This window comes from Mugil cephalus, chromosome 18, assembly GCF_022458985.1.
Source record: "Mugil cephalus isolate CIBA_MC_2020 chromosome 18, CIBA_Mcephalus_1.1, whole genome shotgun sequence".
In the NCBI taxonomy this organism is placed as follows: Eukaryota; Metazoa; Chordata; class Actinopteri; order Mugiliformes; family Mugilidae; genus Mugil; species Mugil cephalus.
In genome coordinates this window covers 18,647,627-18,663,507 of record NC_061787.1, presented here as the reverse complement: position 1 = coordinate 18,663,507, position 15,881 = coordinate 18,647,627, and the positions used below count along the sequence as shown (strand labels likewise).

General features: G+C 41.5%; 1 protein-coding gene and 1 non-coding gene across 2 annotated transcripts in view; both read left to right on the top strand.

The window, feature by feature from the left end:
- adarb2 (adenosine deaminase RNA specific B2 (inactive)) overlaps window positions 1-15,881 on the top strand; it is a 170,211-nt gene that overhangs the window by 46,105 nt on the left and 108,225 nt on the right. The gene's annotated exons all lie outside the window — the stretch shown is intronic.
- On the top strand, window positions 5,161-5,232 carry trnaw-cca. The gene has a single exon. It is a non-coding gene; the product is annotated as a tRNA-Trp (tRNA).

Here is a 15,881-nt window from a genome sequence, read left to right as displayed (position 1 = left end):
AGAGATGGCTGCTAAATACAGCCTAAGGGCCTCCCACCACACTAAATGTAATGGGGCAGAGGGATGCATACTGTAGATGCCCTGCTAGCTTTTTGTGCTACAGTAGCACAGTGTTTCAGTTCTACGTTGTAGTGTGCTGTGGTGCTTGTTAGTATGCTAGTATGCTATTCATGATTTGTAGGTAGTGTCAAAGAAATCTGCCTGGAGGCCTTCAGAATCAGTTCCTCAGGCCCTGCAGCATAAAATAAGTGTTGATCAGACTGTAGCTTTAACCAATCAGATTTTGAGTTGAGGACACCAGGGCCTGTTAGCAGGCGCACAGTGACGTTACCATATTCAGAACCTCTGTGTGTTGATGTTGTTGTTGCTGTTTTGTCACTCACAATGGTTGAAGGAGGAGAAAAGATGGATTTGGTTGAGGATTTACAGTCAAAGCCATTTTCAAGATGGACTTTTCAAGAAAACCTGGACATCGTTAATAAAGGTCGGGAAACTGTAAAAGCTAGAAAACCTGTCACAGAAAAAGGGTTGTCAGCCACTTTCAGTCCACTAATTAGGAGCGGTACTCCTGGCTCACAGGCAGAGATGAAAACTCTAAATTGTTTCTCAAGTTCTGGTCACAAAATTTAAGTATATTTACAACTTTTATGTATCTTTTTGCCATTGTATTGGGTCAATGTTGATGTTTCTGCCTTGTTCGAAGTTAAAATGAGAAAACTTACAGCTAGCTACTGCGCTTGCCAGCATGTGAATATTGTAACATGATAACGTGATTTTTAAAGTCACTAACAGTCATTGTGAGTTCTGCTTTAGAAATAAAAATATTATATATGGGGCAGATGATAGATTTAAGTTCCTCACTAGCAAGCTGCTCGCTTTGGCAATCTGATGCTAATGCTACGCTGCAGTTTGGCTTTGCATTGTGCACTTAACAAAAAGCACAATGATAGCTGACAGTATTTATAGCTCAGACAGTGACAATGATGATTAATTTGTCCAGACAAAACTCAACTATTGAATTTACTTTATGAATATAATAAGCACCAAAAATGACAAGCATGGTTAACTGCTAAATGGTTGTCTGCAATCAGTTCTCTTATCTGATAATTCCTTTCAGTAATTAATACATGGACTTGTGCAGGCCATTAATGCAAATTCATTTTTGAAATGAGCACTAATCATTGGTATCTGAAGTTTCAACACAATATTACCCAAATTACAAGTTTTGCTATCTTGGATGTGAAAACTCCAATACTTGACTACATTTTGTAAACGTCACGTCCAATCTAAAGTACAATTTAAATGCAGCATAGTAACAAGCACCACAGCACACTACAGCGTAGAACACGGCGGCCCATCGCTGCTTTTAATAAGATAATTCTGATAAAATATCTTGGATTACGGTGCACTGGAAAGCACCAAAGCAACTTCCGCACCTACAAATGTCTCCTGTTGGAAAGTTGGTCTGGAGTCTCTCCGTTGGGAACGGATTATGCTGGGCCAATCAAATCATTAGGGTGGGCTATGTGGTGATAAACGGGAGAGTAATGCTTTTTGAACAGTCTGTTTCTGTGCAGATTCCAGTGCACTGTGTAAAACGCTGCATGTGCAAAAACAGCACTCAAGTTAACTGCCAAAGTAACAAGATGGGAAATAAAAATGTTACCCATAGCACCGTTAACAGAAGCGGAGAGAGAAGAAGTGTTGACTGGCTGAACTGCCTGATGACCTAACTGCGGCAGCAACACTCTCCTACTGAGCAAACTAAATATGCCCAACGTTGACAGGCCCAGGATCTCTCACGTTACCCAGCGTTCCTCCGTTGTCCCAAGATGGCCGAGCCCGCTCTGTACCGAGCTGCAGCTGCAGGTAGTAATTACTGATTAGACTGTGGAAAGTGGGGACAAATGCACTGTATAATCAGAGAGCCCGTCGACAGTGGGAGCCCTTCACAATGGCTTGTAATTAACAAGATAATTGGTGAGAGATGGCAAAGATTCTTCAGTTCTTCCTTATTTGCATGTCATTTTGCACGGAGTTCTTCATGACTTCTTTTTTCATCTGTGAAGGTTGAGTCGCTAATGATACCGTGTCGCGCTTGTGTTGTGGATTCAAACTGAGTGCGCGCCGCCGATGGCATGCGTGAGGCGACATGTGCTGCGTGCACCTGTACACTCGTAAGACCCAATATTTGTTTTGTGGAATCATTCCTTTTTTTGTACAAGTGCTATTTACCCCGCCGCTTATCACATTTATATGCGACGCATGATCACGCAACAAGCTTTTAAAGCATTACTTTATCCTGTACGAAAGCCCTAGAAGGCTGTTCCACATCAGAGTTCCTTCTTTTAGCCCGCGAGGACGTCTCTCCATATGTATTCATTAGTGTTATTCTTACAATGACTCCAGTAATGAGTGCTCAGGCGGCTTCCTTTAGAATACCGTTCAGTACATCACACACTAAGATAGGAAGATGTTTATCACTCCTTTTCCAATTATATTTCTCCAGATTAAGGTGTCGCTGTGGCACTTGTTTCCTTGACAACGCCGCCGTTATTTCACCCTTCTTCCAAGTACCCTTAATCTGAGCGGATATGAAAACTCTTCATGTGCATTTTTTTTCCCCAGTTAGCCACACTGCTTCTCTCTGTCCGACCTCTCAAGCACACATCATGGGGCTCTTTTGTGAGTCGACTTAAATGGGCAGCGTGGTGGATGCTTGATTCCCCGCCCCGCCCCCCGCTCGCTCTTCTTCTTATTGCACCCTCTTCCACCTCCTCCTCAGCCCACAGTTGGTTTTAAGGGGCTCCCTGTTGAATCTCAGACGTGACAGTGGCTCTTAATATTTTCGATTAAAAAGAGCATGGATGCCAAGAACAAACACCGTGTTTATTGGATTTCGTGTCATCAAAATAGAAATGAAAAGAAAGGGAAGGTGGAGAGGCGGCGGGAAGGGGTTGAAATCTACCTCGGTAAATTGATGAAGCATGAAGGGTGTTAATAATGTATAAGGTTTTCAAAATTCAATCTTGAAAATGTGCGCCGCTGGAAGGGGGAGGAAGAAAAAAACGCAGAATGACACAGAACACAGTGTATATTTGACAGGTGACATGATTCTTGTTCCTGTAATTGATTTGCTTTGCCATTTGTTTCCCCCTTTTTTTCATCTTTTGTGAAACATGGGAGGTAGCGAGTGTGATAGATGAACCTGGTGGAGTTCATTTTTTTTTTTTTTTTTTTTTTCCTAACTCCGCACCGCTGGGTAGCCTCCAGTGCAATGAACAGCGGTGCTTTCTTGTGCAGGTTGTAGCAGAATAGTAATGGTTCCCACTTACTGACCACGTGTTTCTTACTTTCTCTGCATAGTTTTTACAAACAGGAAGCTTATGTATAAAAACCTGGAGTGCCTTAGGAGTAAAATACGCTTTTAATCAAATTAATTTAAATGAATTAAATGCTCCGTTTTGATGATGATATATATTACAAACTGTGACAAAAAAACACTAACAAATCTCTTCTTTCTTCTTTCTTTCATGCCCTCCCGATGTTATCTCCATCAGGTAAGAACTTGTTCTATACTGTATTTACTGTACACCCTTCATAAGATGTGTTTCATCAGTTTGCCACTGACCTCTCAGTAAAAGGCCAAGGGAACCGACACCTAAACCCCCCCCTGAAGCCTGAACCACAGGTCATGTTGTCACATATCACATGATGTGTTTGTCATCTTTCGGAGAGCGATGTGCCCATAAAGTATCCAGTGTATTCTGACGTGGGCATTATCCCCAAGGTTGGTCTCACTAGACGTTGAATCATCCCCTCCGTCACTGGTGCTTGTTATTACACGCCTCTTTTTCTCGCCTCATATTTTTATTTTTTTTCCGAGGGAAAAGTTTGTGCCTTTGACTGCAGCAGCCCGAGCCGCAGCGCACACACCCGGGGCTTTGAACCGATCGAGCACTTTGACAATTAAGGCTGAAATAGCACAATGGCGATTGTTCACACCCATTGTAATTCGGTTGTGTCAAACCGCACGCCTGTAGGTGATAGCCTCGCCGTCTTTGATTTCTCACTTTCCAGCCAATGTTTTTTTCCCTGTTTTTTCTCTTGCTTTCATCTGCTTCCTCTTTTTTTTTTTTCTTTCCCCGTTTAGAATACTCATTCAATTTTTACTGCGGTATGAGACTGTGAACAGCTTGCAGGGCGGGAGCGCAGTAATTACCACGGTTATGTCAGGCGGAGCTGAGGAACGTAGCCCGGGGACGAGAAAGGCCACTGTGCAGCGATGGCCCCCCGAAATTAATGGAGAATTGGAAATGAATCAATAGCTAATGAAAATGTGTGTTCACTCTATTACTGCTTTTATGACGGCTGTGGCCTCGGGCGCGGCGCTTTGTCTTCTGACTACAGAGAGAGCGGCGGCGCCCATGTGTGTCTCATCATATTCATCTCCCTTCTCCTCGTTTTCTTGGAGATGCTTCCTGCTTCCTCTGCCTCCGTTTCTTTTGGCCACAGTGAGGCTTCTAAAAAAGATTTCATTTCATATGTAGTTGCAACATATGGTTGAGTTGTGCTGTCGTTAATCATTTTTTTAGTGTTATTCTGTGTTGACAGAAGCATGCTTCTCCATCTGCCGGCTAAAACAGTCGGATTTTCCTGAAAGCATATGTTGGGAAAGTCTCTGCAGAGAAAGGATAACACATTGGCCTGCACAGCTACAACAACTGCCCGTTCAGAGAGTGTTGCCTGTATGTTGATGAGCTAGGGAATGTTTTGTCTTTCAGCTCCAAAAGTGTTTGGTTAACCATGTTTTATTTTTTATTTTGTGAGGGCTGCTGCTCCTGCTGCTCTCCGCCACAGATATGAACCAGGAAGAGAATCTAAATGTATACAATCAAAGCGCCAGCAGCCGTAGGAGTCTGTCAGGGAATGTGATTCAGAGAGAGAAAATAGTCAAAAGGCCAATTTGTGGGTCGATGTCATAACTGCTTTACAACGACCTGGCTGAAGAAGTGAGTACAGTATAAACATTGTAGTAGCATATTCTAAGGACTGTCTGACTGTTTGGTTGTCAGACCAGCAGTGAATGCCTCCGGCCCCAGTTTTGTCTCTAGGTGCACCCCTTGTGTCAGCGGTTTAGTGTACTTCTCATACCATCATGACCTTGTGGCGCAACGGTAGCGCGTCTGACTCCAGATCAGAAGGTTGCGTGTTCAAATCACGTCAGGGTCAAGGCTTTTATTGGGTCATAGAAGAATCTTACAATAATGAAGTTTACTTTAATGATCACTTACTATAAAGGTAACAGGAATTGCTGCGACAAAAATACAACACAGAAAAACTGACCAAGCACTGTGACAGAAAGGCTGTGCTGCGTATAAAAATATATATCTATATGTACATATTGTTTTTATTGACTAGGCAGTGTATATATACATAAAACATACATATATGAAGGCAGGAATATAGAATAAAGGCAGGAAGTAAAGTAAGACACAAAACTTTCTTTCCGGGAAATCAGTATCGCAGAAAGTGATTAAAACTCATAAAGAAACCGAACAAGGTTCAAAAGTCAGTATCATGACATCCTGACTGGGGAAGCCAGATGTTTTCAGCAGTTTGTACCTCCTCATAGTAGGTCCTTCAGCAGGGATGTCCTGATCGAATGTTTTTGCCAACTGATTGGATACCAATCTTTTAATATTCAATATTGAATGACTTCATTTTCCTGTTTAAAGCACTTCCACACAACAGACATGTTGAGTCACGTGATTTGACGCTAGCCAAACTATGACCAAAACAGAAGAGGTAGAAGTGATTTTGATGCTACGAGGACGTGGGTTTTAATTTATGGCGGACATAAAATAAATAACTGCAAATGATCGGGCTTGGCTGAATCCAGATATTAATGCACTTTTGGTGAAAATCTACGCGATGTGCAATCTTTTGGCATAGGCGATGTGAAGTGGCTTTGTATCTGTAAGATGTAAGGTTGGTATGCCTGTACATTTAAGGCACTTGTGTGCAGTTTTGTATTTGACTAAGTCACTTGCAAACATGGCAGAATGCCATTTATGCCATGCGGAGACCTTGACGACACCATGGACTTACATCAGGCCCACGACTAGGTGAGGTACCTACAGATGTTCAGTCAAACAGAAAGGACATCCAACCAACCTCAGGTTTTCTCCAAGACATGGGTGGGAACTTCGTGCTCTGTTGACAAAACAAGATCCCTAAAAGGGTCTTGCACATGATAGCTACATACATCATATCATGTTGATTATTAGCATGTAGAACATGGAGGGTATGAAAGGAGGTAAATGTTCTTCTAGCACAACACTGAACTCTAAGATAGTAACATGGAGGACTGGCTTGTATGCAGCGAGTAAATAAAAAAAATACTCTTTCTTTACTAATGTAACACCACAACCTAATGTAGCTAGTTAATGAGACACAGTCCATGTTTGCGGTACAGCCAGTGTACATCCAGACATATAGTTGTGAGGTTTAAAGCAGGAAATAGATGGGACTATTATCCTTTCGGCATTATAGCAGTTTTTAAAGAGAGAAAACATGACATATCTAAGGTCATTATACAATGACACTGCCTATAGATACACAGAGGAGGGAACCTTTTATGTCACTTATCCAGGTTGTACAGGGACACGGAGCCCAGTGCACATTAGTTGACTGCTCCCCAAGGATTCACAGATCATTTCTCTTCTCTGACACGGTACATGCAGCACTGCCCCAGGGTGCCTGACAGCGCGTGACATCGCCTCTGTGTGTGTGCGCACATTCGTGAGCATAGCAAAGGAGCCCAAACCTCCGCCCATCAGCACCTCCTGCAGCCTGAAAACCCCCAGGGCCCCCGAGTACACACCCAGCCTGCCATTGAAGTTAGCTGGCTCTCCCTGTGTTAACGCGCCGTATGATACTATAGACAAACTACATCCTCACCCGGTTGCCATGGACACCATCGAATGTGTCAGTGTTGTAAGCTCAGCCTCAGGACTTTACTTTGTCTTATTAGCACACAGCTGTACGTCGATGTAAACATTGACTCACTGTTTTCCTGCTCAGACAATAGAACGGGGCTTATTGTTCTGCAGAGCTCTGGCTTTCTGGAATTACACATGTAATTCACCACAGAAAAAAAGTCAGTCGGCTCACAAAACACTGTGAGGTGTTCATATAAATTCGTTCAAAACTAATCGTTATATTGACAGATGGCTAGAAATCAATTTCTGTATTCTCTGCTCCTGCTGGAAAATGTCATTGTTCGAGGCAGTCAATCTGTCAGGCATGCACCGTTGTTCCATTACAAGCCTTGAGGTTTTATTTCCTTATAGTCTAACCTAAACTGTAATAAACAGCTGTTTTTCTCCTTATTGTGGGTGATTTGATAGAGTACAATAAAAGCCCTTTTGTAAATCTGTCACGAACAGGCTGTGACTGGTTTCCTGAAGCTAAAGCAGTCTTATTCACATTAAAGATACACTCTAGATTTGCATGTTTTTTTAAGTTGATGACAATGAAACCTTGTGAGTTGGTTTTTAGTGAATTAATTGCAAACGTAATATATTGGACGGAATAGGAACTTGGATGTGGTCTGTACCTATTGCCCAAGGAGACATAGGTCATAGGTGGATAGAATAGAATAGAATAGAATAGAATAGAATAGAATAGAATAGAATAGAATAGAATATTCATTGCCATGGGCACAGGTACAAGATGGTACAGGTACATTGGCATTCTTGTGTGAAGGTACCTGAGTCAGCTATTTTATAAAAAGTAAAAAACGAAGGTAAGCATTTTAAGTTTCAGCTGAGTGAAGAGCAACAAGGAGAAATAAATAGTAAATACACACACTCATATTACTGAAGTATACAATCTTTGTTCAATTCCAAAAATACAAATGCAGAAGTACAAATATACATGTAGTCCAGTGGCAGTTGTCTGTACATCCATGGAAACAAGCTAACAAGCTAATTTGCCACCTTTTTTGAAAGTTTTAATACTGAGATGTACCCCCTTGTTTGAGGTCCTGTTCTCCTGAAAGCTTTCACTTTCTCTGTCGTCATGTTGGTTTCACTGTTAGCCAAAAAAAAATAAAAAATACAATCCAACACTGTAGCATATTAAGTCGATTTAGGAATTACAAATGGGTGAATATGTATTTCTTGCCACATCCAAAGGGTGAGGGCATTAATTTAATGTATCACTTTGTTGGGTTACTTGTGTTCAGTTTTTGGGACTGTTTTTAAATGTACGGCCTCGCTGGTCTACACTGGGAAACCTTGCTGAGCTCGTGTTGGTGAATCAAGTAATGAGCGGGCACAGTTTGTGATCAACACGATCAGGGTTGACCCAGACTAAACAAAAATGCTCACACGTATTGGAACAGTTACTTAGATAACTTTTATGTTTGCATTCAAATTTGCCTCGGATGTTTGGCAATACTATGACGGGAACATCTGTAGTGGAGGAGTTAAGGCACCTCTGGGGTCAAGATTCCCTCAAGTGATGAAATTAACCATTCACAAATGTTCCTAGACAGAGAAAGAGGGAGGAAGGGCCTTATCATGCCACAGAAACCTGCAATCATCCTTAGAGGCAGATTAGTAAGCGGACCAGTGAGCCTGTGAATACCCTTCACTGCCTGAGCAGGTGGTCTCCCATACCAAGTACAGCACAATAATCCAGTCTGTTAACAAATAAGCAGCCTGGCTAATAGAACACTGCCAGAGGTTTATGTTTCCATCATCATGGCGGAGGGATTTGTTTAATTTGCTTCTGCTTCGGACGGGGAGAGGTAGATCAAATGAGGTAGGACGGCAGGGATTGAGGAGACAAAGAGAAAGTGGGGGAGAGGGAGAGGGGGTGGCGAAGGAGAGCTAAAAAGGACAAAAGTAGCTGAAAAAGTGCCCAGCTTGGCAAGCGAGAGCGGACCTTAAACGGTAGGTTTGGTGTTGTCAGCAGTATCACGCACAGCCTGCTGTTCCCTGTGAATGTTTGCCTGGCCTGTTGTCAATCAAAAACGATGTTAAGTGAGCTGCACATAATGTGTTTGGAAAGAGCCCAAGAGACTGCTCAGCATTAACTTTCCATTTGTACTCCGGATATTACAAATGGTCCCACGGCGTGAGGACTTTACACATAGAAATGCATGCATACACACAACGTGTTGTGTTCTTAGGTGTTACCTTCATGTGTCTTGGTCCAAAAACCCTCTTTTTTTAACAACTAATTTAGGATATACAGCAGTCTATAATCGACATGGTCATACTACAGGATGAAATCAATACTGATCACACATATTGACATAATTCTGTGTGAGTTTCCCTTTCCAAACATCAAATCTTGTTTAGAACTTCAAAAAAATAATTTCATTAACTTAATTTTCTTTAACATCCGAGTCATCTGGTGAAAGTAGCCAGGTGATAGCAAGATCATTCATTCATTTATTAATTTTCTGTAACTGCCTGTTGACTGGAGTGTATTGCAGGGCTAACACAGAGACACAGACAACCATTTACACTCATGCCTACGGTCAGTTTAGAATCACTAGTGAACCTAATGAGCATGTCTTTGGATGGTGGGAAAAAGCCAGAGTACTTGGAGAAAACCCATGCAGACACAGGGAGAACATGCCCAGTCATCTATACAGAAAGGATCGGAACACAGAACCTTCCATAGCAAAATCAGAAGTTCACAAATATATTGATTTGAAGTTAAGGTGACATGAACTGCAGTTCTTTGACTGGCCACTTGAGGCTGGCTCTCAAAGTGAGCCAATCATCTGTGGTTTACAACCACAATCAAAAACTGTTTTTGTTTCTACAGCTGATTTTTCACCTCTTTGACCATTTTTGGATTAATAAAGTCACATCATACAATTCAAAGATGGTGACCATCAGAGCCACTGCACTGAGCTTCAGAACTTCAGGTTATATCTAGTCTATACTGTATTTGTATGCTGTCTCTACCAGTGGGAAAATGTAAAACAAAAACTGCTGCTGGAATAATTTGGTATAGATCTCAATTTTTATATTTGAAAAAATGTCAACAAATATTGGCGTAAAAACATGGTGCAGCAGTAGCTGTAGCTAACATTCCAGCTTTTACATGAGTGTTGCCCTTGTAAATGCATTTGTGGCTGGAATATTACTTAAGTATTCACTCTGAACAAGATTCAGATCTGGTGATGTTAAGATTTTTAACTATTTCAATATTTTTCTGCTCCAGATGACAGCACAAATGCCCACCTCTCAATCTTTCAGTTGCTACTGTAGCATTTGCTGTATCTTGGCTACAAAGCTGCTCAGCTAGCACGAGTGATTTATTTCTGGATGTCTCCAGTGCTGGTTCCCCCATGTGGTCGCCGCTTTACCTCTCTGCTTCCTCTTAGTTCGGGGTCAGTCATACTCCCTAATGGACCCTCTGACATGCGTTCAGTAACAGTCACCTCCAGGGATTTCCCCTTGCTTTGTCTCAATGACGGACGTCCACCAGGACAAATCAATAGCCAGCCCACCGTTGGCCACCCAGGTGACTGTTTTCATCTGAGGTGTCCTTTTTTTATTTTGGTTGAACGCTTTAAAACCGTTGCTCTTTTTTTCTTCTCCAGATTTCTTTCTGCCTTTCTCTTCGTTTGAACAAACAAACCTGTTTTTTTTTTGTTTTTTTTTTTCTTTTTTCAGTAGTTTTATTTGAGGCATGTAAAGCAACCACAGGGTTTTCCCATTTAATGTTTAAACTACAGCCAGCCAGGCTCTAATTTACTATATCATGTGTTGTTCACTAATAAAAATTTACTTAAATTTTCACTTTTTAAAACCCGATGTTTGTGCTCTTGGTCTTTTAGACGACTCCAGACATAGTGTTAACTAGCTTAATTTTATAAGCGCTAGCTAGCAAAGTTAGATTGAAACTCAAGTGTTTATTGTAAATTACATTTGTTAGCGTCCATTCTGTGGACAAATGTATGTTACATTAAATAAAGTATCAGCATTATGTTTAGTATTTCATAGATGAACACAGGCTTCTGCTATTTGTCATGGACATACAGTAAGTCCAATATCTGCGTTATTATGGTAATTTAAAGACTGATATAAAATGCATGATCTTATTCTATGTGCCATATCATTAGCCTTATAACATAAGTGTCTAAATATTTTTATTGATTGACTGTTACAGTATCAATAAGAAACCAATGTGCTTGCTAAAAGTATTTTTTTCTTGTTTTCTGAAAATGTTCTAATATGACTTAGGCAATAATGCTTTTAGGCTAACAATATACCCTATATGAAAAATTGAAGAAAGAAAAGAAAAAAAAATTAAAAGAATAAACGCCAGGGACTCATGAAATTTTGTCGGAGACACTGAATTAACAGCTAAATGTCACAATGAATAGAGCCAAACACACTGCAGCAAATACTCGTTTTAAATAACTCATTCATTCATGCCTGGAGCTTCTTTCATCTTCTCACGACGTTATAGTAGTCCTCTGCTAATCAGTAGCTCAATAGTAATATCGTTTTAATTTATTATTAGCACTTTCGACAGGCAATTGAAACTAATTTGCTTAAAATACTGCTGTATTTGATTACTGTAAACCTCTTTAGAAGAGTGAATCTGTGAATAAATGTCCAACCAGTTTATTATTTCACAACTGTAGTCAACATTGAATTATTACAACCACTTAGAAGCGCTGCAGAGCAACGAGTTTCCAGTGCACAGAAGGCAATTCCCCTTCCACTCTGAATTGAAAGGAAGAAAGTGACAGCTGTATTCCTATAATCCTTCTTGGGAATGTCTGTCCAATGTATTCGAGCAATTAGTTGTGGGCTGGTCATTGATTAGTAATTTCTTTCAGGGCCATAGTAGGGCAGTTAGCGGTGCTCTCATAAATCCCCCTGTCTTCATCAAGCCTTATTTCCTTCTAATGAGGTTTATTAGATTATAACTCTACCTCACACGTTTAACAAAAGATTAAATTGGCGGAACTCAGCGGGGAATATGTTTTCATAGTACACCCGTAATGAGTGAAAGTTAAGGAAATGTGAAGCGTTGAGTGGGAATAAGTCATTGGACATGCTGAACTAGGCCGGGAGGGCCTGAGCACTCAAAGAGGCGCGTAATGCTGTCGGATAGCTCCTAAATGAAAGTGACGTGACAGCGCTAATGAGACGGCTTCGCATTACGTGTGACTCCTGCCTGGGGAACACATTACAGCTGACTTAATGAGAGGAAATATTGTACACAGGCACTTTTGTAGTTGAGCGATGAGAGCGCCGGTCTCGCCGCTGAGGGTACAAGCCACCGCGGCAAGCAAGTGGTTTGTTAAAGAGACTGACGGCTTGAGCTACGGGGAGGGCGCCGGGTAAACGCTCAGTGATGTGACCGAGGTGTCAGGGTGAGTTTCAGGTCAGGGTGATTTTTTTTAAGCCTAATTCCCAAACACTGTAGAAAAGCATAGGCCACTTTAGATCGTGGGATCATCTAACAAACTACCTCCCTCCTAAGTACAAGTGCACATGTATACTGTATATAAAGAACTTGTGCTTTATTTCTGTTACTGCATTTTGTGTAATTAATAACAATTATTCATAGCGTTATTTTAAAACCATCCACACTTCCGTTTAAAACTAGTCCTGTTGAGGTGAGGTCATCTGTTTAGAGATACTGTAGCTGCTATCTTTAAGCACTGCAATAAGTCATACATGGATAGAAAGCTTGTGTGTTAGGTCTTACGAATAATTACAGAGTATAAATGTAGTATATGTGCATAATACAAACATACATATATCATGGTAGTTTTGCATGAATTACACCATATGCTTGAATGTGCAGCAAGCCTCTAATTTCAGACTAACCACAGCTCCACATTAAAGAAGATAGTCGGTGGAAATAATTCAAGACTTGTTGTACTTTTGAACTGCGCTTTAGAGCCATGTGTTCAAAAGTATCTGGATATTTGGACGCTCCACTGCACAGTAGATTTACCCCAGTATTAAGATTAAAAGTACAGCCTTTGTTTAATGAACTCCCTCCAGGATCGTTTTTGGTGACGATTTATTTTGATTTATTTCTATTTATTTTAGTTTAATTCTTCTTCATTCCCGTTGCCACCGTCATTAGGGGCTGAGGAGTTATTGACCAATGGGAGACTTCACTGCACCCATTTAAAAACTTCTTTTAAGAACATATGTATTCTCTTCACCCAGCTGCTTATACATAAACTTAAGCTTTAAGTTCACATCTTTACATACTAGCTGATACTACAACTGTTCACTCTGGACATCTGAATGCTCTTAAGAGGTTCAACCTGATCAGTTTGGGATCTTGTGAATTTGGAGGCCAGGTCAACACCTTGAGCCGTTTTTCATGTTTTGCGAGTTGTGATATATGACTAAACCTGTACTCAACCAATTCTACACCGTTTATGTTCCATTTATCTTGAGAACCTGTCACTGTAAAGGTTATTGGCATCATCAGCTCACTTAGGAGTATGACTTTCTGGCTCTTTGCGGCTGCACTGTTGATAAATCTGGGTGTGACACTGAGGGATAAGGCTGTGGTTGATGCAGCCGCGTGCGTTGTGTTGCTCTGGTCAGTCCTCACCTATCGCGTGGGTGACGGATGCGTCTCCGGCATCTATTGACTGGGAACGCAGGGGGAGGAGGAGAAAATAGAGAGGGTCACTGGGAGGTGTGTAGGTAGGAGGGGGGACACAATTGTCTGTCCAACACTCCGCAAGACACAAGTCACACCTCATTAGCAGGTAGTGGAAAAGAGAACCAGCAGTTATGTCTGCTGTGAAAGTGTCTGACACACATAAACATGCGCAAGTCCACACACACACTTCTACCCCAATTACCCCTACCCTGTCCCTTGAGCTGACGGGCTGAGTTATGCTGACAGGCACCACTCCAGAAAGTGACGAGGAGAAAGTCAAAAGAGAAGGAGGGCAGCAAGGAGAGGAGAAGGGGAAATGTGATGGAAGGGTGAAAGCCGGGGGATTTCAGAGAGGGGAGGTGAACAGAGGGGAGAGAATAGACACAGAGGGGACGTGGGGGGACCACATCACGCTGCACGAGGCAGAATGAAACATGTCTCCCTGTCACCTGCCACACACTGTAAATGGATGAGCCCGCAATCTTGCCATCAGCGACTTATCTCTGCGGCCCGGAGAAGAAGGAGAAGAAGAAGGAGAAGAAGAAGGTGACCGAAAAAGAGAGAGAAGGAAGCAAGAAAATGGTCGAGAAGAGTTTCTCCTGCTCCAAACTCACGGTAATTTGTTACAATTTCTAAAGACAAATATGACAGGATGGAATTACTCTGCCACTACTGAGGCAGCCATTTGCAAATGCCATAAAGTGCAGGCATAAATCTCCCACCCAGATCCACTTAATCTTCAACTTTCTGGGCTCTTCAGCAGCCTCCTCCTAGTCAACCGTGTGTTTACAGCAAAAGGCCTCACCAGTTCTCGGCTTAAAAAAAAAAAAAAAAAAGCGTGTATTGTACAGTAGTGATGGAAGTGTCTGGTACACCGTGGACTGATGCTTTCTGTTGATACAGAAAAAAGCTTGAAAGCTTTTGGGCGAAGATGATTTTGACTGATCTGCTGCAATCATAGCAAAGACTCCCAGGACCAGAGTAAGCTGTTACAAAAACAGACAGACCGCCGCTAGTCGGCAAAAGTTATGGAAAGAGTCGCGCTTCACAGACATACATTGGAAACACAGCCACTTTAAAGTGTGAAAGTTAGAATTTCAGGTTTGAAAACTGTTATATGAAGCTTAAAATTTTGAAACTTGTCAAGGCAGTTGTAAGAAAAGTCCTTGAAGTGTTGATCTTTTATCTGCAAACTATGAAAGAAAAAAAATCAAAAGTTCATCCTTGATTTTGGAAATGGCATCTTACAAAACAATATCTCTTGAAGGTTCATTTGTTGCTTTTCTGATTTTCCACCTTGTCAAGTTTGGTTTGTAATATTGAGAATATTTTTCTCTCTCTCTGGTTTTCATCTTATCAACTTGCAGTTCAATAAACAGGGATTATGTGGAAGTGCCAAACAAAAGTTTTACTGTAGTGGCTTGAGCGTGCAAAGGTGATTGGAGTCCCAGATGAAGAAAGAAAGATAGTGACAGGTAGACAAGAGTGAAATCACTGGTGGTGGTAGAGCAGAGTTAACAGAGCCCTGATGGAGACATCTACCAGGATAAGGAGCATCCATGGATGGTATATGACTAAGGTCTGTTAACGACACAAACAATGGATTACGATGGACTTAAAGAGCACAGACTGAGGACGGACTGGCTCAGAGCACACGGGCAAATAGATATCTGGATGAGGACGACAGCTGAAATTGAGAATGAAGTGATTTTTGCAAAATTAGAAAAAGAGACGTTAGAAAAATGGGGTAAAAGAAATTCCCCATACTGACATTCAGGGAAAGCAAACAGAACATCATTTTCCCAAGCCTACCAGTGGTAACCAGTGGCACTTTCTGACAAATCTCTTACTTGAGAGCAACATCTTTGCAACGCTGGACTATGTCGCTACAACTTCTATGATTACCCATTTGATGAGTACATCAACACACATTGTCCTGTTGCAGTTGCACTGAACAGTTGGTGTGTATCTGTTGAACTCAGATGGCGATACCACCAGTTACCACTAGAGGCTTGCGACAGTATAGTTGCTTTAACTGACACTTCAACTCCTTTTAGTGGTTTAAATTCTGCTTTCAGACTACATTGAGGGGTATCCGCTGTTCGAGAACGACATAGCAAGAATTCTTACTAGCTCCGAACGACTTCGACACACCGAGATTGTGTTATTATGTGACAGAGATTTGAAGACTTGTGTGT